At 39.9% G+C, this 25,888-nt stretch overlaps 2 long non-coding RNA genes across 3 annotated transcripts in view; both read left to right on the forward strand.

The window, feature by feature from the left end:
• The window catches only part of LOC133273736 (uncharacterized), a 589,959-nt gene that overhangs the window by 438,688 nt on the left and 125,383 nt on the right, over nt 1-25,888 (forward strand). The window lies entirely within an intron of this gene.
• Nucleotides 5,146-25,888, forward strand: part of LOC133273980 (uncharacterized) — a 42,963-nt gene continuing 22,220 nt past the window's right edge. For both annotated transcript variants that reach the window (XR_009744976.1, XR_009744977.1), the window contains exon 1: nt 5,146-5,228. This is a non-coding gene — a long non-coding RNA (uncharacterized LOC133273980). The remainder of the gene's footprint in view (nt 5,229-25,888) is intronic.

Genomic DNA, 25,888 nt, shown 5'->3' on the forward strand with positions numbered 1-25,888 from the left:
CTTTTAGGACACTAGCGCTTCCCCTAAACTGCATCCATAGCGATCCAGCCAGGCCAGTCCTTGTGGAGAGATTCTTAACAGAAATACGAAGATTGGCAGGAATGCTGTAGGGATGGAAACGTGCGCGTGTGAGAAAGCACTGGAAGAAGCAGCCAAACAAGGGTTACAAGAACAGCCAGTATTGATAACAAGGGACATCATTCCCACGACACTGCTCCCATGACACTGCACCCAGGAGAATCATGGAGGAATGCATTGTTTATGGCATGACCACGGGGTCTATATTCCATGCAGGCAACAGCACAGATGACTTGTCAGTGGAAAATCCTGCACTCACACGCCAGCAAGTTTGCAGCTACATTTTTGGTGTCATTCCTTTTTTTCTGCTACTGTAGCAGGAAAAGAGAACTATCCTTCCTGCAGTAACAGGCTGTTTGAACACAAGAGGCTCTTCTATGAGGAGGCACGAATAATTGCCATGCTTATTTCAGTGGTGGTTCCCCCTCATGGTCTGAACTCTTCTTCACTAGGCACTATGCAGACATGGGACAGCTATACTATCACCTTGAACCACAGGTCCCCCATGAGGGTGTTTGTATTCAGTCATGAGGAACATGCATGGGGCACATGAGGCTCTGCCCCATCCTGCTTCACTGCCCATGCTGGCAGGGCCCCTTCAACTGTGTTCAGATCAAGCCTTGAGAACATGCAGAACTCCCCAAAGCAGAGGCATCCATCTCAACCAGAGCCCCCCTGCCCTGTCCCTAGCAAGAGGTGGGCCAAGCCATCTCTGCAACAGCATCAGGGGAACATAAGCAGAACCATTTGCAATTTTGCTTTCCATTCAGTTGCTTAAGTTAGTTAATGTCTTCACTAAATGATAAAGCTTTTTCCTTCAGGCAACTAGTTTCTGTGGAAAGTGTTACCTTATTGAAAGCCAATATTTCTTAACCAGCTGCCACTTGGGTTAAGACGTTGCTTGAAGGGAGAGACTGAAATACTGATCTGTGGAAAGGCAGTGCAGTGCTCTGTGCCTTAGCTTTGACATGCAGATTATTTCTATAAAAAAGAAGTTCTATATTGTAGATCAAATGCTAACCTGTCAATAAACTGAACTAGGGGAAAAAAGCCCCACTACTCTCAATCTATGTAACCGACCAAGGGATTAAGGTGTTGTGTATGCTGCTCTGGTATGGAGCACTAAATAAAGAGAGAGCTAGAACAATCCGGATTTTATAGCAAAAATTAAAATCAGTTCAACATATATAGATTGTATTTTCATTTAAGACTGTACTCCACTTTCTCTGTAATCTTTCCCTTGAATTTTTCCCATTGATGCATATTGATGCATGCGTTGATACATCTGAAAGAATTTTAGCTTGGTGCTCAAGGGCAAGTTCCTCTGCTGACTCACAGGCTTCCTGTGTTAAGAAGGAATATTGCTTTACAAACATCTTTCACATCATTATTTTATATGAAAGATATTTGTCTTTCTTTATAGAAAAGTGATAACTTTTAGTCAGCCTTTTCCACTACTTTGAATGCTTAAAAGGAAAACAAAGTGAAAACAAGTACAATCTCAGAATCGTAGAATGGTTTGGGTTGGAAAGGACCTTAAGATCATCCAGTTCCAACCCCCCTGCCGTGGGCAGGGACACCTCACACTAAACCATGGCACTCAAGGCTCTGTCCAACCTGGACTTGAACACCGCCAGGGATGGAGCATTCACAACTTCCCTGGGCAAACCATTTCAGTGCCTCACCACCCTAATAGGAAAGAACTTCTTCCTTATATCCAACCTAAACTTCCCCTGTTTAAGTTTGAACCCGTTACTCCTTGTCCTATCACTGCAGTCCCTAATGAAGAGTCCCTCCCCAGCATGTCTATAGCCCCCCTTCAGATACTGGAAGGCTGCTATGAGGTCTCCACACAGCCTTCTCTTCTCCAGGCTGAACAGCCCCAACTTGCTCAGCCTATCTTCATATCTTCTTCTTTCCCCTCCAATTCCAACACATACAGTCATTCATAGAAACTATTCTGTATCGCATTCTAGTTTCAGAGGAATTGGTATCATCCTTTACCAGGAAAATAGTTACAGCTCAAAACACATTCAGAAGTTCATTGAACAATGTCACTCTATATATGTAATCAGTACCTGACCTTTTAAATGAAGTGATGGGCATTAGAGTGAGAAACCTGACAATGGCTATGAAAAGAAAACATTTTTATTTGGCATTAATTCGCAGAATAGATGTTGCCTGAATTTACCTGGTTTACATCTCTTTCAGGAAAATGGTAAAGACAGTATCAGAAAGAATACTCTTTCTCTTTTTTTTTAATTATTATGTTTTCTTTGATTATACTTAAAGAAATCCTAAACATTCTATTTCTCTTACTCTTAGTTCATTTCAGCTTTGGTAATATTAGATAAAACCATTTAATTTGACATAATATATTGCTTATTAGATAGTAGTTGCAATTTTTTACTATTGTTTCTGAATTCTTATATAAAGGAAGCTTTGCTTGTATGCTTAGGATCTGGAAACACTGACAACTATAGCTATGTGACCAGCAAGTGCTCTAATCCACAAGGAGACCATGAATTACAGATGGAAAGTATTATATTAGACTTCATATTTATTTATAAATTCCTGGAGAAAGCATGTGGAAAATCATACATTTTAAAGGTACTGACATAATTCCATTATATTTGTCATATATTACATTTATTATTTAGTCAAACTACTGTAATTATAGAGCATCTAGACTAAACTGTGGCTCAATCCCCAACAGGCATTTCCAGTAAAACAAACAATGACAATAATAAGAATAATTTTCCTTCAAATGAGTTCTTGAAAAGCTGTAAATATGAAACAGCCATTCTGCATAGAAAAAAAATTGCTTTGGAGAAGTGTTTATTCCTTTTTAATAACCTGAAAATGTGCCTTCCTGGGTATTAACAAGACATTAGTGGGTAAAACATAAAATCATTTCTTATGTTTGTAGGGGGGGATGCGGTGATGATGATAATAGGAGGAATATGGACTAATGCATATATTCAAGATGTCACTTTAAACAATAGAATTGTATAAAGCATTACTTATAGGGAGTAACACTATATATAAATGCCTTATATATAAATAAATAGCTATTTGCCTAAAAAGATATTACTAAAAATTAACCAACTATTTGACATGCCAATCAATAAGCGAAGAAGACTTCCACTTATGCAAAAAGCCAAATCCCATTTTTTAGGATAGATCTAAGAATAATCATCATCTTCTTCACCTCTTAACATGTACACACCAGCCTGATGATCTACTGGATGCCACTTGTCCCCGCACGGGTTTCTGTTCTTTACAAACAATACTTTTCTGTGTAGTAACTTGCTTTCCTATCTGACCCTCCTGTGTCTGAGTAGCTGACAGCTTCGCTTTCCCACCATGTGTTGCAGTAGCAAGGCAAAACCTATCTCGAGATAAATATCATCTTACCTCTGGCACTTGTTTCTGGTTCATAATTGCTGTAATGTTAGCCATAGGACATCCAATTTTAACCCAGTATCATCAAAAATTATGTAATGTTATGAAAATATGAATGCTGTATTATTTAGGCAGATTTAAATGCTTTTCCAAGTAGTATCTCTGTCTCTCATGGCTCCCCACAGCAGCTATGTGACTGTCTCTCACAGCTCCTGCCCTGACACTGCGGGTCCTGCTGGTGTTATTGACCATACCTTCACTTGTTGCCTTCACACTGCTCTTCCCCTATCAGTCCTAACCCAGAATCTTCCCATTCTAACCCAAAATCTTCCAGTCCATTTCATGCTCTACTTTTACCTCATTTTAATTCATGTCTCCCGTACCCATCGCTCCTGACTTGATTCCCACATATATTTCCCAGCAAGATCCAAAGGACCAAAAAAGCTCCCTAAAAGCCCCCCTTCAGACACTGGAAGCTGCTCTGAGGTCTCTCTTTCTCAGCCTATTATCATATAGGAGGTGATTCAGGCTTTGAAACACAAATGTGCATCACTGTGATGGTTGTTACCACAACCAGCATCCTTAGTCTTTTCTTCTCTCCATGTATTTCAGTCACACACAGGTCAGAGTTTTCATGCTTGAAGAGGCAGAAAAAGCAATACCAGGTAAGAGTTTTTAAAACTGCTTTTGAATTCCTAGCTGACAAATATGTATCCTGGTTAGTGCCATAGGAACAGTGCTCCTCCTGCCTGTCAGGAAATGTCCAACTCCTCTACTGGAAAACCCACTTGTGGTTTTCCAACTGTCTTGTCCAAAATCATACGAATAAGGACATGGAACTGTTGGAACAAGTCCAGAGGAGGCCACGAGGATGATCAGGGGACTGGAGCACCTCCTGTGTGAAGACAGGCTGAGGAAGGTGGGGCTGTTCAGCCTGGAGAAGAGAAGGCTGCGTGAAGACCCATAGCAGCCTTCCAGTATCTGAAGGGGGCCTATAGGGATGCTGGGGAGGGACTCTTCATTAGGGACTGTAGTGACAGGACAAGGGGTAACGGGTTCAAACTTAAACAGGGGAAGTTTAGATTGGATATAAGGAGGAAGTTCTTTACTGTGAGGGTGCTGAGGCACTGGAATGGATTGCCCAGGGAAGCTGTGAATGCTCCATCCCTGGCAGTGTTCAAGGCCAGGTTGGTCAGAGCCTTGGGTGCCATGGTTTAGTGTGAGGTGTCCCTGCCCATGGCAGGGGGGTTGGAACTGGATGATCTTAAGGTCCTTTCCAACCCTAACTATTCCGTGATTCTATATGCCAGTAAGTTTTAACTCCATTCTGTCACATTTATCTTTTAAATGTGTTTACTTGAGGTTATAGTATCTGAGATGATGCTCAAGGCTCATTCTTTTCTAGCTTTTTATTAAATGAGACTTGTCAGTCCACAGGTCAGGATAGTGTCCATGGCTAAGCAGAAGCACAGTTGCGACATGACTGTAGACAGATATACCCACCAGTCAGTTTAACCAGAGACTAATGGTGTTGATCTCAGCTTAAATGAGGCGTTTGAGCCCATAAGCAGGTTTGTAGGGAAGCCCCAGGTTAAACTGATCAGGGCAATTAAAGCCTATTAGTGCACTCAGCCACCTGAGAGCAGGAGATAAATGGTGTTGGGAAGGTTGCTGTTCTTTAGTATTAGTGTGGTTTGGAACAGGCTTGGCTTGGTTCTGCAGCAAGGTCCTGGTATAACCAGTGGGTAAGTGCCACAGCGTTTCATGAATTGGTAAATGATCTGCTTAGGTAGCTGATTAACTATAATGTTTTGTCCTGCTAGTATTTTATACACCTATCAATCTTACTTATTTTGACTTTTATATGTCAAGCTACTTGATGGAAGAAGCTTCTGCTTTTCTTTAAAGTCCTTTGTTTTGATGTATGTGTATGATGGCTGCTTCTATTATCCAGTTGTCTTTAAGAGCATCTTTTCTGCTACTTTAACTTAGAGTTATTTCCTTTCATATCATTGTTCTGTGGGATTGTAATGATTAAATCTAGTTATGTTTGTGCATAATACATTTAAATTGGAAGAAATATAATTTGAGAGACCGTGTACACAGGGATGTTCATTTTTATTATTATTGTCTCTTGACTTTCAATCTTCCATTTCTGATATACTTAATTGTTCTTTCATATGGCAGTCTTGGAGAAAATTTTCTCTATTGGGCTTAGCCAAAAGGAGTTACAAATCTTACACTTTTTAGGAAGATGCACTGTCATCTTATTTTAGAGATTCAGAAATGATTTTATAGCAGAAAACAGTGCAAATCTGGCTCAAAGCCCTTCAGCTTCTAAATCTCAATGGTTTTTCACTGTCTTATATTTTGCTAGTTTGTATGGATCCAATTGACAAACTTACATTTGGATGTTGCTAATTAGATTTCTGAACACATTCGGATTTATCTCAGTTGTAAGTTGCTATTTAATGTGGGATGAGAATGTAGGCCTGTGGATTAGAAGTTTTAAGACATAGAAACCCACATTCAGCACTGAGTTTTGCCTGCAAATTCAGGGTTCTGTTATGTGGGAGGCATAAAAGAAGCTGTTTACATGAAAATGCAGAGCTGCATGAGACACCAAGACTTGAATTATGCAAGATGTTGCAGGTTAGGCTTGAGATATATTACTAGAATCTGAAATGAGACTCATTCATGGGAAGTGCAACGTAGAATGCCCCAAAGTGAGAAAGCTCCTGGAGTTAAAATAACTGTTGGTAGGAATGCAGATGTGCAAGAGAGATTAAAATACTCCTTTCTGAATGAAATGTAGTTTTAGTTTTCACCAGTAGTAAAATCATCAATTATATTTTAAAAACAACATAAGTAACCCAGTAAGTTTGATCTGATTTTAATCCTGCCTCTTTTCACAAGATATTTTGACAGATGCAGCCCTAAGCGTGTTTGATACAGTAAGACTCGGGCTCCTTTTTGACTTGATTCTAGAAAACATTGTTATTATTTTTAACCAGAGTATGGGTGATATTTAACACAAATTTGGAATTGGGTTTTTTTGTACCTAAGCAGTGCACAGGTCTCAGCTGATGGGCAGCAACACTTCAGTTCAAAGAGTTCCAAAGACCGTAATTGCCAGTAATGTTTCTTTCTAGCATCTGTGTTTGTTGGCTAAGTGCATGCTAAACTAGATATCCTTAGTAAATACATACACAGCATTGGTTTGAAGGGAGATGTTTAGAAAATATCATGTAAATGGAAGAGGAGTGCCATTCTATTTAAACTCACCGCTATTACCCCCAAATTTTTTGTTACGCTCTCTATAAATTAAAACATCACTACCAATAAATACCTTTGCAAAACAAAGCATTTTCTTAGTTTGCTTAGGTATGAAGTATGTATCAGATTCTGTTTCTACCAATTTCTCTTAGGGTGGCCTACACCTAGATTTCACACAATAGAATTGTAGAATAATTAGAGGTGGAAAAGACCTTACTATCATCCAGTTCCAGCCCCCTGCCATGGGTAGGGATGCCTCATCCTAGACCATGTCACACCAACCTGGCCTTGAACATAATAATGAGTCTTACCCCAACTATCCTGTAAGAAAATCTATTTCAAGAGTGATAATAGTGTTCAAGTGGTTTTCAAAACTGAAGAAACCAGTCCCTTCCTTGCAGGGCATACAGTTCTTTTCTCCCTAGAATAGTATTAGGACAGGGCTATCCCAATGTGTTAGTAGAGGGTCAAAGTCAACTGTGTCAAATGAGATAGACTTATAAGTTACAGCAATTTCATAATCCACACGTGTTTCCATTGAAATTAGTTGTATAATGAAATGTTGGTACTTTCTGTTACTGTGGCCAATCCAGTCTGTAATCACAAAATAAGAGGCTATTTCAGATAGATAATTTATTCAGAACATTATTCTCCTTCTGTTCACAAAATGCTTGGAAAATTATCACATAATTTTATTGCCTGAGTTTGTAAATTTATTTGGAAAATATTTTCCCTGTGTGAATATTTTATGAACGATTTGTTGGGGATATTCATGATTCAAATTACAGTATTAATTCAGTGCTTAAGTAGTACAGTGCCTAAGGAGTACAGTTCCTGCATTGTAATTGTGATTTGTGCTACTTAACCAGCCATTTCCCATTTAGAATATAAAGTGTGAATAATCACATTCAAATATATAGTTTGGGACTGTTTAAGCTTTCACATTTAGATTTATTTTTGCAAGTTAAAGTAAGGTTTGGTTTTTTTGAAAGTCCAATGAATATTAGTGGACTTTTTTCCTCCAGTGCTTACTCAGCTCTAGGAACTGCATTTTGCTGACCTAGAACTTCCCTGCAGTTTCAGTTGAGTGCAGCCTTCTCCCTTCACTTCATCTAGACTATTTTCTAAAGTTCCTGTGGGCTGGGAAGGATTTGTCACTGTGCACTGCAGATATCCTCATTCCAGTGCAAGCTGTTAATCCAGCGCAGCCCTTTGGGATACACTGGTGAAAGATACCCCAGATGTAAGGTGTTTTTTTTTTCCCTATGTTGTTTCCAAAGTATATGGAGACTCTTCTTTAACCCAGCAATGTATTGCTTAAAATTAGGCATCTAAGTATGTATTTATATGGTTGAATATGAATATTTTTTTACAGCTCTAAATTGTCTTCTGGCCCTTTTAAAGTTGGTGACAGTTACATACATGTGTAACACAAACTAAAATAAATGCAATATCAAGCTGTGATATCTATACATTTAGATCTAGCGTGACTCTGTCTTTTTCCCCTAGCTGTCGATTCAACATTTCCTTCATTTCCAGGTGCTGTGAAGCTTAACTAATTGTTTCTGAACCACATTGAGATAATCAAGACAAAAGTAGCTACACAAGTGCAAAGCAGTTTCTATAAATACTGAGCAGGGGCAGAAGCAGTGTTATCTACAAGTGTTCACAGATTTCTAAGCTTCTTTTAAACCTGTAGGTTGTTAGTGTCTGAAAACACATTTGTTCTTGGTGGTTATAGGTGGGACATACAGAATATCAGGGAAGGTTTTTCACTGAAGATGTGGCTTCCTGGGTGATAAAATGCCTCATTGCAGGGCAGCATTGCTGATTTAATGTTTCTGTGAAGTTCAGAAACCCACTTCTTTCATGTGGGGAATCTGATATTAGCAATGTGTTGAAGTTCTCATGGCAGTGTCATGGCAAGAGTGATGAGAATCAATAGGGAAGGCAAAGGAAGGCATGTGGGATTACTTGGTCAACCATGACTCAATTTTCTGTGGGGGTGACTGAGCATTGGCACAGGTTGCCCAAACAGGTTGTGGAGTAACTGTCTTTGGAGATCTTAAACTGACTGGATGTAGTTCTGGGCAAGCAGCTGGTCCAAGGGTCTTGGACCAGATAATCCTGAGAGGTCTCTTCCAATGTCAAACCATTCTGCAGGTGTAGGGGAGGGAGCAGTGTGCTGAGATAAAGAATCTGGTGGTTGTACTTTAAACGGAAGATGTAGTGAAAAGTGTATAATTGGGAGGGAGAAAGAGTTTCGGAGTTGAAGAACACCTGAAATATCTTAGGACACAGAATAATGCCCAGGAACTGAAAATGTACTCTATCTCTGAATAACATGATTTGGAGTTATTGATTACTTCACACTGGAAATCTTGGCAGCAAGAGCATCAGAGTATTATCAGCACTGCTGTAGAGTAACAGATGAAATAATGGTTTGTTTTTTTTTAATCCTTAATCAAAATCTCTTCTTTCTCTGGCAGTCTCAATTGACACATTATCTGTCTCTTCTTGTCATTTGGAAGGATCATGTCATATTGATGAAAGGGCTGTTTATGAATCTCACATATTTACAGGGGAGCAGGGCATGATGCCAAGAGTATTTTTCTCTCCACGCGAATGCTTGATTTGACTTCTTCCAATTGTTTTATTATTGATTTGATGACTGCGGGAGCAATTTCTCTCTGTAATGTGTTCTGCAAGTAGAGAAGTTTGAGTACTTTGCTCCTGGACATGTAGGAATATGCCAGCTTTTTACTGGCAAGATCCATCTCTTCCTTTTCCAGAGACAAGCCTAGTCTTAGTGCGAGGATTCTACAAAGTCTGAAAAGGATCAGTTCTGTGAGGAAGAGCAGCTATCTCAAACTCAATTTGGGCACAGCTGAAGTGGCACTATCCAACATACCCAGTATCTCAAATCACTTTACACACAGCTTCTCCTCAAATGTTTGCTGAAATCCCTTACTAAGTCTCACGCCCTTTATAAGAGTATTATAAGGAAGTTAAAGCAATAGACTAAGAAGAACTGACATCCAATAACTGATTATTATGGTAATAGAGATTAATCCATAAAGTTCACTGCATCTCTAACTCACCTGTTCAGCACTGAATATCTCTTTACCACAGTTCATACAACACTGGTCTCACGCTGGAGTTCTCCAGTATGGCCTTAAATCTGTTTTGGCATTCCATGGTTCTAGACACTTTACTTCTTTTAGGGATTAATTACACAATATACTAGCTTTCACTATTTCATTGTAGTTGTTGTTGCTGCACACTTGTGATTTTTCTTCTTGTAAGTGCATTTTTATGCAGATCAGACTTCTCTGGCAGTGTTTTACTGCCAATAACCATTTTAGATGACAGATTACACAGTTGTTTAGCATGATCTTTGGAGAATTCATGGAAATTTTTCATATTTATAGAAGAAATGTACAGAACACCAACAGTTGACAATAAAATGAATCCAAAAAGTTATTTTTAAGTTATAGACTTTACAGATTGCACCCATTCACTTGCTATATCTTAATGGTAACCCCAGGCTTATAGAAGCAGATATCCAGCGAAGGATAAAACCACCCTCATTTCATCCTCTGAAAGTTGTATAGTTCAGTGCTCTGGAGGGAAAAGCAAAGGCCATGTATAAGTGTGCAAAGATGCTGCATGCAATGTTAACTGTCCCAATAAAGCTGCTGTATCAATGAATAGGTGAGTCAGCAAAGCATTTTCTCTCTGGAAAAACAGGCATGACTCCTGTTAAAATACCATGGCTGTAACACAAGGAGTGATACTAATTGAATTTCTTATTGGTAACTTATTGCAGCGTATGTAATCATGGCATGTAGGAAAAATAATGGCCATCCTACTTGTACAGCAAGTTAAGCCACGGGATGAAGTGAAGCAGGGCTGGTGATGGCAGCTCTGAGGCTGATCCTGCTGGAAAAATCAGATTAATGAAGAGCTGCCGTGTGCTCATTCTGGGTTTGTTGTCAGTGTGGCTGATGGAATTGGCTAGAGTTTTGCTGGAAAACTATGCATTGTGTCGGGTGCGAGTATCTGAATGTTAGTATCATCTACTGGAAGCTGTCCTAAACTCATTAACCCAAGCCTAGGACTTGCATGGACAATTGATTTACTGAAAATCGTGCTTGTTATAGTTGACTGGAAAGTGGTAAATGATTTCAGACCTGAAACCACTTTTCAGCTGGAGACATTTGCATTTGAAATATAATGTTGCAAATAACGCTGCACTACATGAGCCAATATGCGATACAATTTCAGTAATTGAAAAATTGGGAAATCTGCCTAGCATCCACAAGCAAGCTATTCCTGTTTAATGCAGATGAGGTTTTATTTTTCAGCTCCGGAGATTGAAGAGTGATTTATTCCCTTCCTTGGATGCCTAATCGAAACTGTATGGATAGTAAAAATATTCCTTGCTTTCTTAGAAGAAAAAGATTACTAGTCTTAGGTCTTGAAAAGCGGGGCTAAAATTGTCCAGGTGCTTGTATTCTCTGAGCTGACTTGCATTGTGTTCAGACTGATTCTGGTATAAAGCTTTAATGAAAAGTGTGGAACAAGTGGTTTTATTTAAAGAAACCATTTAACTTTCTGAAGTTCTCCTGACTGTTGACTTTCAAAATGGACAGTGTTTTAAAGAATATAATGGAAGCCTGAAGTAAGTTCTCTAGAACAAGAAAGAGATGCCTAACCCTGAGCTTTAAACTCTGTCGTGTCAAAGAGAAGGTGTGTAAAAGGTTGAACAAGTAGTTCTTGGTTGCCAATTTACATGTGGAAGTAGAAAATACAGAGTCAAAGCAGGGGTGAGTGGGGTGGTGCAGCAAAGAAAGCGAAGAAAAGTGAAGCTTCAGGGGTATGGGAAGTGTTCTTGGACTAGAAGTGCAGTTAATTATGTGTGGATGATTTATCTGTGTTGCAGATTAACCATACTGTGGATTCAGAGACACAATTTGCAGGTTCCATGAGAAGCCAGTTCAGGTCTATGGAGCTTTCTAGCTCTGTTGCAGTGTGGTGCAAACAGAGCTGTGTGGTGGCAGGCACTTTTGGGCTGAGCTAGGAAGCCCAGAGAGAGCTTAGGTAGCAATGGTCTGAGCTCACACAGTGTAAATCCTCTTGGGATTATGCCACACTCCTTAGTGTGTCCTGTCATACCGAGAATACTCAGCTTGTTCTAAGTATCTGCTACTATGAAGATAGGATTGGATACTCATTCAGTTAATCTTTTAGCTGTAAATTGCTATCTTGAAGGAAAAACATCTCCCAGGCTTAGAGAACTTGGTCATCCTTATTTTAAATAACTGCTAAGTACTGCTCAGTCACTTTACGGCAAAGGCTGGGATTGAATCTGTTTCTCCATAGTGCACTTTTACTGCACAAATCATGACTACTGTCTTCTTCAGACTCCTATTTCCAACACTATCTCCCTGTCATTTTCTGTAATGCGTGTCCCACATATAGTCATCTCTCCACTGTATTACCTTGCTATACCCTGAGTATAAAGCACATGTGAGCAGAAGTTAGTTTCATATCCTTTATAATGTCACTTTATATTGAGTGTAGGTGGCAAGGTTTTGGTAGTGGGGCAGAGGGAGGTGGCCTCTGTGGGAAGATATAAAGGGCAGCCCTGTGCTGGACACAATGAGTTGCAGTCAGTTCTGTAACAGACCAACCCCAGGACACAGTCAAGTTGGTGGTATCTCTAAAAGCATATTTAAGAAAGAGTATAAAATGGTGAATGTAGTGAGAAGAAGGGAACAAAGAGTGAGGAACACGAGAATGGCACCAAGGTCTGTGGAGGAAGAGGAGTTCCATGGCAGAGAAGTATACTCACTGCAGTCCATGAAGAATCTGTACCAGAGAAGATGGAGCTCATGCATTCTTAGGGATGAAGGCTTCAGAGCCTAAAAATGACACTTTCAGGCTTATTTCAGTCACTTAGGAGCTCTACAGCCTGTATTACCAGTAAACTGGAAAGATTCTATTGTTTGCTATGACTTCAGGTTTTTGACAGCAGGTTCAAGGCTGCAGGGTCTAATCATCATATCACAAAAACAAAGCTGGAAAGTAAGTTTCAACATTCCTTTTAAAGTTGTGCTTTAACCTCAAATACTTTCAAAACTAAAGTTTGTCAGTAACAAGCTGCTCTTGCTGCTGTCCATGACATTAGGCTTTTTGAGAAGCAAAGCATTTACCAAATAAAAGGCATTGGAAGGTGAGGATTGTTTTTTCACCTTATCTGGGGTTCACACAAAGAGAAATGTTTTCTGTCTATCCTAAATATTTAATTATCTCTGCTGTGCAAGTGATCTTGTGCTGAATGTAGGATGGAGAACCCTGAGGAAGAAAAATCAAGAAGAGTCAGAAATTGACCCGACCTGAACTCTCCAAGTGAGAAACAAATCAATGTGTTAGATGCCAGAGATAAGTCAGAACTTTGATGGAATCGGAAGTGAATCTGTTTGTCTTCAGTGCTGTTGAGGCCAGGAAAAATGGCTCGGCAGCCAGTACTTTCATATGAAAAGAAGTCTAGATGTTTTCTTGGTCTCCGCAAAAACAGGAGCGTGTTTGCTCTACCTCATTTACTTTGTGCTTAGAATTGAGATTTAGAGGGATAATGTCTGAAACTCACACTCGTCCTTATATTTGAATTCATTATGTTTCTTTTCAGTAATAAGTGCCTTGAACACATGGGCAGAGCTGTGATTTGTATGTGCAGGGAGAAGACACAAAAGGCCAAAGCTCAATTAGAGTTGAATTAGGCCAGTGTTGTGTTAGATAACAAGGTATTTTTAAGTACAGTAATAACAAGAGAAGGTCTAAAGAAAACATTGGACAGATCTATGCTTCAGCTTTTGGTCAGTCCTGAAGTGGTCAGGAGGTTGGACTAGGTGATCACTGTAGGTTCTTTCCAATTAATATAGTCCATTCCACTCTATTCCAGTCTATTCTAACGTCTCTGACATACTGTACAGACCCCTGTTATCCCAGGGCATGAAGGGCATCATGATTCTTCATTCAGTGTCTTTAGCTCACAGTACTATATTTTGTGTTCCTGAGTATATTACCTACTCAAGTCTAGTAGCCTCCATGCATGTCAGCACAACAATTCATCTCATTCTAGTATACTAAGGGTTTACATGTAACTTCATCATTGATTTACACCTAACACCAGCACTAAATAATCCCATTTTCTCCCACTTACTGCCCTACTACTCGGTCCCATATGTCGTTCTAGCTGTATCCATCTGCATCCACAGATGGATACAGCTTCTGTCTTTACATGATCGCATCCCTAACTCTTTCTAGCTGTCATTCCTCATGTCTTTTGTGCAGACAATCTAAACTGCAGATGGTCCCATATACCACCAGTAACACTTGGACTGACTGGTTCCTTTATCCTCTGTCTGTACCAAACACTAAGCTGTCTATTCCAGGAAATGTTTTTCCTTCCCTAACCTGGATTCTTCTTTTATACATTCTGTAACGTGCTGCCTTTATATTATACAAGTAAGATATAAGTACCTGAGCACATACAAGACTAGCTTTGAGCTGAGGGCAGGATTGTTCCATGTTGAGCAATTATGCCTCTATATAGAGCAGTAGTTCAAATAAATTTAATTTTTATCAGTTTTGCAACATTTCATAATAGACTAGGTGTACGTTTTGCAGTACTAGAAATAAGCTCACAGGAAGGGCACAGCCTGAAAAAGGGGAGTGAAATAAAACTGCTAACTATAGACCCAATTTACCTTTGACTAGTTTGAAGTTTGACCTTGGATGTATTTGGTCTTTCTGGGTCCAAGTGAGGGTGGTATAAACAAAAGAGCAATCGTGATGGAGTCTGACATACTGACCACAGTGTGGTGCTGGATGGGCCGGTTTCCAGAGGCCATTTAGATTCCCCCAAGTTTACGAAGTTTGGAGTGTCATCAAGGATGAACCCCTGCAGATGGCAGCAGTGCTCTAAACTTTAGCGCCACAGCGCTTTGTTCCATGTTGAGACAGAGCCTGCTACTGAGGACACTGATTTCCAGACTATCGCTTGTTTTGCTACTAGTCAGCATGTTACAGATGCCTTTTCTCCTTCAGCTTAAAGAAAAAGCTTCAATACTTGTCAAGTAACAGAAGGATGTTTTTGACTCTTGTCAAACACCTCCAAGTTCCCAAGTAGGACTCGTGTTCTACTTCTCTGTTTAAATATTGCAACCACAGGGTTTCCTTCCCCCCTCCAACCCCACCCCAAAAAGCCATTTTGCATCCTTTGGGCTTGCAGCAAGTATTTTACCTAGCTGGCAGCATGCTCATACCTCTATAACAGCCAGCTCAGCTGTAGCAACATTTTAAGTGACTATTAAAAGTCCTTCAGGTGGCACATCCCTAGTTCTAAACACAGTGTCACAATCAGAATAAACAGATGCGTCCAAATACCTGAAAAGAGATCCCTGCTAATCTACTTAGATAGGAAATATTTCCCTTCCTTTTACTAGCTCTGTTGACCTAAGCTGATTTCTTGAGGCTGTCATCTTGCATAGGCTGCTTATTCCTTGCTCTAATGCCTTTATCTCCTTTTTCTCATTTTCTCACTAATGCTAATCCATCTTGTTACTTGTATTACCCATCTTTATATCTTCATAATCTCTTTGCAGTCACTAACATTCAGTTACTAAAATAGAAACAATTCAGAAGAATAATGATCAAACAGAACCTTATGCAGGTAAACCTGCCTTTATAATGTCTTTATATTGTGATAGTCCTTCTGCACTCAAGGAAGAGTTTAGTTCCTGTTATCTGTGTGCTGCGCTTAAATATTCTGGCTGTTCCTCCTCTGTCTTAAGGAAGAAGCTGCTTGTTTTTGCCAGCATTGCTTTATTTCTGTGCTTATAATTTATTCAGGACAGTGACAGTGCATTATGTACAAAGCCTGCATATCATGCTTGATTGAATGACTGTCGGCAAATGGCTGTCGATTTTGACACAGTTTCCTGGCTGGGTTCCTCAAAAAGGCACAGTATAAAATAGTTTAGTGGCAGCCTAAGAAAGCATAGTCTGTGAAGCTTGAACATGGTTTGATTCCAAGGTGTTGATGTCTCAAGCCGTTTTGAAGCACATGGATAGGAGAGCTCTGTTGGGTTGTTCCAGAGGATTTACTTGTCCAAGACATTAAACCTTTGCCTTCTGCTAAAATCTGCTCACTATATAGCAAAATACCTTCAAACTTAGTCTGGGCATGGGATTTTTGTTAGTGTTCTATTTCCTGTCCTGTAATTTTGTATAGCGTTACTGGGTGCTAAAGATTATTGTGTTTTAACAGTAGGGAAAATGATCCCTGTAAAGCCTTTGGGATGCTTCAAGATGAAAGTTATGTAAATCGTTACCGGTTTGGCTGTTTCATATACTGTGAACTGATGAAAGACAGCAAGGGAATGGCAGTTACCTCTCAATATAATATAAGACTTGCCTTAGGTAGGACCATTCTGTTTACTGAGCACTTCATTTAATCCCAGTGGAAAACCAAGGGTGGAATTTGCTGTTTTCATAACAACCTAAAGAGGATGTCGTGTCTCTGACTGGCTGGCTACCCCCATGGCAAGATAGCAGAGAGGTAATGTGAGAAACAACTCTGCAGAAAATAACTTCAGCTACCATCACTGGAATGTGTGGTTTCATTCCCACTATAGGTCTGTATCCCCCACAGCAAACCCAGTCTCACGTAGTGGTAGACTGCTACCATGATTCTTTTGGGTATTCCCATTTTCTGTGTTTTACTGCATAAACAGCATAAAAGGAATAGAATAAAGGGAAAGGGAGAAGCTGTTGAAAGAAGTCTGCCATTATGTGACTGTACTGTTGAGTAAATAGGATATTGATGATAAAAAATAAACAAAGCTAAAATACTGGAATCCTGGGATTCAGACACATAATTGTTTCCAGTTTTTCTGCTCATGTCGATGAGAGGGAATATAACACTGCACTTTATCATAGCCACTTTGTTGGAAAGACAGCAGCCAGAATGGCCAAGAAGAAATAAAAGCAAGAGTAATAGTAGCTGTGCTTAGAAGTCTACACAGGCCTAGCAGCATGACCCAATAGAAAATATCACCAAGAGTTCTGAGCAACAGCTAATGTGTGGGCAAACCTGAATACTCTCCCACTAATCAGTCTATTAATACAAAATTAGATGAACCACAGAATTTGAGACCTCTGCAAAACAAAGAACATGCTGTGGGCAAGGAGCTCTTTACTGCGAGGGTGCTGAGGCACTGGAACAGGTTGCCCAACAAAGTGGTAAATGCTCCATCCCCGGCAGTGTTCAAGACCAGGTTGGATGGGGCTTGGGACAACCTGGTCTAGTGTGAGCCATCCCTGCCCATGGCACGGGAGTTGGAACTGGATGATCTTAAGGTCCTTTCCAACCCTAACTATTCTATGAATCCTAACTAATCTATGATCCTATAATTCTATTAAATCAACCAAAAGCTGCCAGAGCTGAAAACTGCTCACAGTTTATGGTAAAGGTAAAAAAAAAAGAAACATTTTCAACTGACATGGATGGAAATAGTAAGCAAGGAGTCAAGTTAGATGTGGTAGCTCTGCGCTATGGAGTTGGGTGGACCAATACAAAGAGCAATAAGAAATTCACAGTGCATCAAGGCAACAACAGCAGTCATTCAAGGGAAAACACAATTAGCTTCCAGTGTCTCTGAACAGTTTCACTTAATTCTGAGGAAATGAAAAACCTCAGAAGTGTACCCAGTAGCGATGCAAGATCTGAAGATATTAATTTGAAGCTACCTGTCAGTGTGGGCAGGAATGATTAAACACAGAAAGATCTGAAATGGCCTTTGAGATGTCCTAACAGTGAAACTTTGCAGCCAGGTGTTTGTATATAGATGTGTGGGCTTGTATACACATACTTGTGTGCATACAACTGCACATAAATACACATAGAGAGATTTTATCCTCACTGAGTATTTAGCAGAATAGCTCGGAGCAGCTGCAAAAGGCATCACACTAAAAGCTGAGATGAAAACAAAGAAGCAGAAAAAAAGTAATATCAGGGTGTAGGTTTTTTACCTGGACTTTTCAGAAATGTGGAAAGAGTCTCCTAGGTTGCAGTGGTGATGCTCAGACACCAGGTATTCAGACAGCAACAGTATTTTGAAAATTATTTGTGGGCAAAGAAGCAACATTTTTAGTAACTTGGTAGTTTGGGGCTTCGTTTAAATGACCGAATACTTAGAATTATTATCATAGAATGGTTCGGGTTGGAAAGGACCTCACACTAAACCATGGCACCCAAGGCTCTGTCCAACCTGGCCTTGAACACCACCAGGGATGGAGCATGGAGCATTCACAACTTCCCTGGGCAGCCCATTCCAGTGCCTCAGCACCCTCACAGTAAAGAACTTCTTCCTTATATCCAATCTAAACTTCCCCTGTTTCAGTTTGAACCCGTTACCCCTTGTCCTGCCACTACAGTCCCTAATGAAGAGTCCCTCCCCAGCATCCCTATAGGCCCCCTTCAGATACTGGAAGGCTGCTATGAGGTCTCTATCAGCTTCTCTTCTCCAGGCTGAACAGCCCCAACTTTCTCAGCCTGTCTTCATACGAGAGGTGCTCCAGTCCCCTGATCATCCTTGTGGCCTCCTCTGGACTTGTTCCAGCAGCTTCATGTTGGGGAGCAGCTTCTGTTGAGGACACCAGAACTGCACACAGTACTTCAAGTGGGTTATTCTTGGGGATCTGTATGGAAAACGATTTTCTCACTTGGTGAAGTAGTCCATGAACTGATTTCACAGCCAGTCTTAAAGGTGACAGTTTCTCTGTCTTAATAATGAGAAAGAAAATCCATTGAGAAACTTTGTTTTCAGTGTACATTTCCAAGCCAAGAGACACAGGTGACTCTTACAGGGGCCATACGGAATGCTACAAAAGCTGTAATGTAAAATTGTTAAACAGAATAGTGTCCAGGGGAACAGTTAAACTTTGTGAAAGGGCATATGGCTTCTCCCTGAATACAGAATTATGGAGGAATTACAGGACTGTTGGCCTGAGGTGCACTTTTATCTTCTCAGACTCTATGTTTCCAGAGTTTTGATGAAGTCACTACTGAGACAGAAGAAGCTGGATCCAAAGAAAAACTTGTATCCAAATGCTGTCCAATGTGGTAATGCTCGCACTTAGAAATCCGGCATAGACCCAAACTTGTGTTTTGGAAGTCAAAGAGAGCAAGGTTTGTCTGAACCACGTAGCTGAAATGCTGCTCTGGTGCATCACTGAGCACCTATGTCACCTGCATCTTCCTTGAATTGCGTTAGCATTGCTGGGATGCTTGAATACTTAACGGAAAACACATACTGTGCCATGCTTTCTGGAGGGAAAAAAATCCTGGTATATAAGAAAAAGTGGACAGACTGAGGAACAATTTAAATAAAAAGAATGACTGTGAGCAGAAATAAAATTGGGGGAAAAAAATAAGGTATTCAGCATGCCAAGGTGACTGTTAATGCCAGGTTAAACTGAAAGTTATTTAAAAGAAATCTGGTGGAAGGAAAACTGCTGCAGGGCTTGGAATGCCAAATGAGCTGCTACTAGGGACCCTGAGGAAGAAGCTGCTTTCTAACTGGGGGATGGATGCACGTCTGTCTTGTGCCATGTTTACAGCTGCAGGCATGTACAGGAGGTTTCCAAATAGTAAAAGATTGTGTATTGCATCAGCACCACTGAGAGGGAAGTGGACAACAAGGTCCTATAAGCAACCAAATGTAACATGTATTTTTTTTTTTCTTCCTAAAATGGCATCCCTAGCAGAATCCACTATATTGGGCTATGCCTGATCATTCACAGGCTGTCTACTTCCTTCCTTCTCCACTGATCAATCATAGAATAGTTTGGCTTGGAAAAGACCTTAAAAGCTCATCCAGTTCCAGTCGCCTGCCAGAAGCAGGGACACCTTCCACTAGAGCAGGCTGCTCCAAGCCCCATCCAACCGGGCCTTGAACATTGACAAAGTTAAGCAGGGAAAGAGGGCAGGTCTTACTCAAACACTTCTGGAGACTGAGAGTATATATTGTAGCTTCCTCAACTGAGTTAATATTGATTTTTCTAGTGGATGAGATTTTAGTGAAGAGCTTCATATAAAGCTTTTCTTCCACAGGGCAAAACCTGAGATTTAGGTCTGGTGGAAGCATGGGTATTTTTGTGTAGAACTGAGAAATGTTGGCAGCTTGTCACTTACCTGAAGTGAGTTTGACTGTCCTGGAGGCAGATAATGATTTAATTAAAAAGTTACATTGTGTTAGGTGCTATGTTGAACCCTCAAACAAAGCTCTTTCCCTGCTGACCTATCATGTTCTTACTGACATACTCTTTTGCTGCCAGAGGTGATGTGTTTTTATTATGATCCCCATAAGAAAGGCTCTCAGACTCCATAAAATATCTCTTAAAACACCACTTTTTTGCGTTAAAACTATAAAGAAAGGGAGGAGAATATAGATAATCTTACATCCTTTCAGCTGGTGGAAACACTTGATTTACATGGCATCAACATGTCTCCGGTCAAGGAACTGCACACCGTGCAGATCCCATCCATGAAATGGTTATCCAGTATTTTGGTCTTTTGAGCTCTTACAGGTTTTTCTTAAAACAGCTTTATTCATCATTTCTGCTGTCAAACAGAAAGCTCACATGAGAACTTGTTGCTTCACTTGTAGATAAAGGCAAGGACACGGAGGTAGTGCAGCTGCTGTTACCAAGCGGGAGCTGCCTATAGGCCCCTCTATTACCATTTGTTGACTGAGTTTCTTGTGTGGCCCAGGGTTATGCACAGTATGAACTGTTCTGAAGGCCAAGCTGTAAGTGCAACAGCACAACACACATCTGTGCCTTCTTGGGATAACTGAGATGCTGTAAAATGGTCTGTTTCTGATCAATAGGCTCAGGATAATGCAGAGAACAGCAAATTCCAGCCTTCCCTCCACCTCTATCACGTCTCATTATTTTCTTTCATTATCAGGGATTTAGCTATCATTGGGAATGTTCACATTTCTTTCTCCTTTGTTAAATAAGGCTTTAGAACAATTGCAGTAGGCAGGCTATTAAAGAATTAATTCCAGGTTTTACAATATATGTGGTACAAGTCGGGACAAAATGTTCAGAGTTTTAGTCAGTCCAGGAAAGCTTCCAGTACAGCTGAATTCTAAAGACTTTGCAGATTTAGCTGAATACTGAACCTTAGTAATTAATCTTGGTCAAGGTTGGGATGTGGCACTCGGGAAAACTGGCCCCTAATAGTGTTTCACGCGGGTGCTATAGATATCTATTTTTTTCTTAACCTTTCTAGGGTTTGCTTCAGTTTGTTTATATCATATTAGGCCTTTCAGTTTCTGCTAGGCTCAGTTTTATCTAATGGATTTAAGAAGTGCTAAGTGAAATATGAACACAGATCACTTAAAGTTCAGTTCAGATTTGGGGGCACACTAGTAACTGTGTTAGAAACCAAGCGGCCCAGAAAAAGCAATTAGTTCATTCTTGCTCGTGTCCAAACACTGCCAGAGGTTAATCACAATGTCTAGACCTAAGAGGAGTTTGGCTGCTCTCTGTGTGCAATACTGATTACAGTAGCTCCTCTTCTTCCCACCAAAAATTAACCTGTGTACAATGAAATTGTCCGTATGTAATAAAATAATGTGAAATGTCCAGAAATCCCAGTCTCTTTCCTCTTTATTTCCTGCTCTTTTACCTGTTGTTTTTCTTTAAATCTGACTTCTTTGGCCTTGAAAAGATAAGTAAATCTTTTATTCTTAGACAGTATCCACCGATTCCTGTTTCTTAACCTCCAAGCTTTGCATCTTTGATATTTGTTTTTATCTGCCTGACCACCTGTCTCGATGAAAACTGTTTCTTCTTTCCACAGTCCTTTCGTGTCTTCTTCCTTACCAGATGGCAAAGATTTCACTGTGCTTTTTCACTGTCCAGATGAGCCCTTCATGTCGTTTTCCTAGTTCTGTCTTCTTGCCTTTTTACTTTCTGCAGTAAATTTCATTTCCTTTGGGCCTTCAAATCTTTCCAGGAAGCAGACAGACTTTAAGGAATTGTTGCCCAAGTTTATACAACTCTCCGTTTCCCATCAGCATCTCATTTACTGAAATACTTGATGTATTTTACTGCAGCTATCAGATGGTGAGTTGTTGGTGCCAAGGAATTGAATCTGATTTCATGTGAAAATTGACAGAATAAGACAAAGTAGCTATGCAATTTAAAGGGGACATTTCTAAAATTGAGCTTTACTGAGGAGCTGGGTTTTGTTACATCTTTACAGGCTTTAAAAGAAAAGGTAAAAATAGAACAAAAGCACAAAACCAACCATATAACATTCAGTTTCTTATAGTCCAACCTCTCAATACTAGGTTTGGAGCTATGCTGCCACTGAGACCTCTTTCTCCCCTCTCATTACCAGTTTCTGAGGGATCTTATTTATTAAGCTTCTGAGATCCTGTGTATTTAATCTCCAGCCATAGCTTATTATTTCATTTAATTCTTCTTCCACAGTAGTGCAGGAATGAGTTGTTTGCTAAATACTAGGCTCACCTTTGGAGCATTTTGCACTTCTGTGTGATATATTACGCACTGTCAATACACAGGTAATGGTTCTTAGTTGGTTTAGGTTATTTGCTCTGTTCAGAGGTAAATTGGCACTGTTCATCTTGTTTAACATCGTTTTTCTCAGTAAGAAGATTCCAAGAAATGGAAGCACTGAGGAGACTGTCTCCATCAAGAATTGTTTGATAACATTTCCTAACCATGCTAGAAACTTGCCTACAAACTTCATTTTGACACACGCACAAGTTCTGGAATAATTCCTGGTTGTTTGGCTTGTAATAGCTCTTGGCTCATCCTGGAACAATTAATCACTGATGCCCATGTTAATAATTTTAAGCCTCAGCAAGGCAGTGTAGTAGCTCAGCAGAGGTAAAGGTGGTAGAATAAACGGAGTGCTGACAGTTGCTGATGTTTTACATAGGGGGTCGCTTAGCCCTGCTTTAACTGCTTTGCTTTGCATGTTAGTTACTGCCTGCAGCACTGCTTGCAGTAATGCTTTCTTCTTTGAGGTTAACTGCTGATAGCAACAGTGGAAAATCTGAGTTGCAAAAAAAAAAATATCATTAGAGACAGAAAGTAAAACAGTTTAAAGGAATTATGGTAATACTTCCTACTTCCATGGAAATGCTTTAATTTGGCAGTCAGGTTTCTACACAGTAGCCAAGTATTTAAGTTCACGGTTCCTGTGTAACCTGAGCTTCTGGTTAAAGGGCAAGAGAACAGTCCCATCTGTATAAGAGATGTTTTCAATATGAATATTTGTTGCAAACTAGATCCCCCTAAAAGCCTTCTGGTCACTCTGACCTGTGAGAAAATCATCTTCATAGATGTCAGTTTGAGAAGCTTAACCTCAAGTCTGTGAGCTACACATCAAACATCTGAGAAACTACTACTACTAGTGGGAACACCAGTTTAGAATTGTCAGTGCTTCAGGAAAAGAGAAATTTACATTGCTTTAAGGAGCTGAATTATCCACCCAGCCAGAAAATGGCCATCCTGGGGCTACCCATCAAAGGCCACAGGAATGATCAAGGGACTGGAGCAGCTGTTGTATGAGGAAGGGGGCTGAGATTGTTCAGCCTGGAGAAGAGAAGGCTCAAGGAACACCTTATTAAAATGGATGCATATCTGATGGGATAGTGTAAAAAAGTTGGACCCAAACTCTTAGTGGTGACCAGTGTCAAGAAGCACAAAGGAGCACAAACTTTAAGACAAGAAAAGAGAGCACTTTTTAACCATAGTTGAACATTGGAACAGGTTTTCCAGAGGGGTTGATTTCAGTCTCCATCCTTGAAGATATTCAAAAGTCAGCTGGATGCAGTATTGGTAAACCTGCTCCAGCACACCCTGCTTGAGCAGGGGGATTGGACCAGACAGTCCCCAGAGGTATCTTCCAACCTCAGCTGGAATGTTTAACCTAAGTAGGGTGTTGTTGGTATCACAAAAGATAAGAAAAGAAAATGAATGCATTGGAGGTGGCTTGCCTGGATTGTATATGTATGGTTTTGAAGAAAAATGGCTCTTTAATCTACCAGACAAAGCTATACCAAAGACAGAAATTAGACTCAAATTATTACTAAAGAGGTTCATTAACTGCTAGAACAACTTCTTTATGAATATGCTAAATTCATCTCCTTGAAGTCTTTCAGTAAAGGTTTAATAATGATCTGTTCATAGAAGATACAACCAGCTCTGCTGGAGGATATAGACTTTGTAAAGGAATCAGCTGATGAAATTCAATGGTTCATAGTAGGCAAATTCTGGTAAGATAATTGCAAAAGTCTTCTAGCCTGAAAAGATACAGCACTTCTTAGGGGTGTTTAACTACAGAGCCACAGAAAACGCATGTTTGTATGACGAATTCTGAATGACACAGCTGTATGGATTTTGTTTTCTGCAATACATATACATAAGCCATAGTGACACTTGTCTCTGAAACAGGACTAAATGTGCTGCTTGACTTGATGTTTACACAACGTTGCTTTACCTTTCAATCAAGAGAAGACCTGCCTTCACTGAAGTCTGGCTCTAATACAGCTTACACAGGAAAGCTATGCAAGGGAGTACAGAAGGTATTTTAGCACTGGAGGGTTATCTGAAAATAAGTGATTATTTGCTTTCCTCTTTTACCTATTTCAGCAATATTTTGGGTGTATCTATTGCATTACACCAGTAAAGGGAACTTGCTAAGGAAACTAATTCTTAATGTAGTTTCATTAATTCAGTTTCGTCAAAAAATTCAGATCCTTTCTCTTTTAAAGAGCGGATGCTTTTTAATAGAACAGAAAACAACTTCTGTCTCAAAAGTGAAGAAACGGGCATAAACTTTTGATAAAGTAAAATTGAAATGATCCGAAATCTTGTTGCTGTTTAACTTCGTGCAGTGAACGTGCATACAGCAACAGAGAGGCTGTTGAACTAGAATTCAAATAGCATCTGACACAATACTGTGCCAAACAGATTTCTATTCAGTGTTGTAAATGAATTCTTAGGAGTGAAAATTTTATGTCAGTTTTCAAGCTCCATATCAGAAAACCAACAAAGCTGTTCCTGAAATTTAGTTTTGTGTATTCATTTCAATGAATATATGATGTTTTCTACTCTTGAATTACCCAACCATTGTTAGAAAAAGGCAAAAGGCTTCCTGTATCAAGGGAGGAATAAGAAATAAAATGCAAGCTACTTAGCAAAGCTAGATTCCAGTGAATAGGTTTCAGAAAAGGAAATTGGTTTCTTTGGTATTCAGATGAGCAAATACGATCATAATCCCAAAGCAACTGAATGGGTCAGAGAAACTAAAACTGTTTTAGGGGTTTTTAAGTCCAGGTTAATGACTTCAGCCTGTACCTGGTAAATGGTAAGATAAACCTTTACATACTGATTTTTTGATAGTTTACAACAAAAACCTTTTGTAACATAAGAGTAATTACATTAAGTGTAAAATTGCAAAAGTATTGACATGCACTTTGTTTTCTGTGTATTAATAAATAAAAACATACGTGGCTTCCAGACACCATTAAATGTTCCTTGCTCCCACATGAAATAATCCTTGCCTTCTACAGGCACAGATATAAGACAGCTGCTTTTCCCAGTTCATTTGGAATTGAAAATGCTGCTAAGTGTGTCATTGTGTTCTACCCTATGTAACTTCCCTTCCCCCTCTGCTCTTGAGAATCACTGAGCCTTAAATGCCCATTTTTACTCTTTGTGCAATGTTAAATTCATGCATTTACAGGCAGATATTAGCATGAAATGGGCATTTTTTCAGCAAAGAGACCAAGCACCAAAAGGGAAAAAGCCAACTTTTCTTTCTACTACAGCTGCAGCATATATCCATTATGGTGTGAGACTCTTGTCAGGCTGCAGCAGGAACAGGCAAGTCAGAAGCCCAGGATGACAGCAAGGGAGGCAAACCACATTCCCACCAAAGGAAGAAGAACAGAGGACAGATGGTTAGCTAGTAGTCCAGTGGTCTCCAGCATGTAGTGTCAAGGCAGGAAGC

Source organism: Pezoporus flaviventris, unplaced genomic scaffold (assembly GCF_033815535.1).
Source record: "Pezoporus flaviventris isolate CSIRO_AGI_PZ_B2104156 unplaced genomic scaffold, CSIRO_AGI_Pfla_v1 ptg000035l, whole genome shotgun sequence".
In the NCBI taxonomy this organism is placed as follows: domain Eukaryota; kingdom Metazoa; phylum Chordata; class Aves; order Psittaciformes; family Psittacidae; genus Pezoporus; species Pezoporus flaviventris.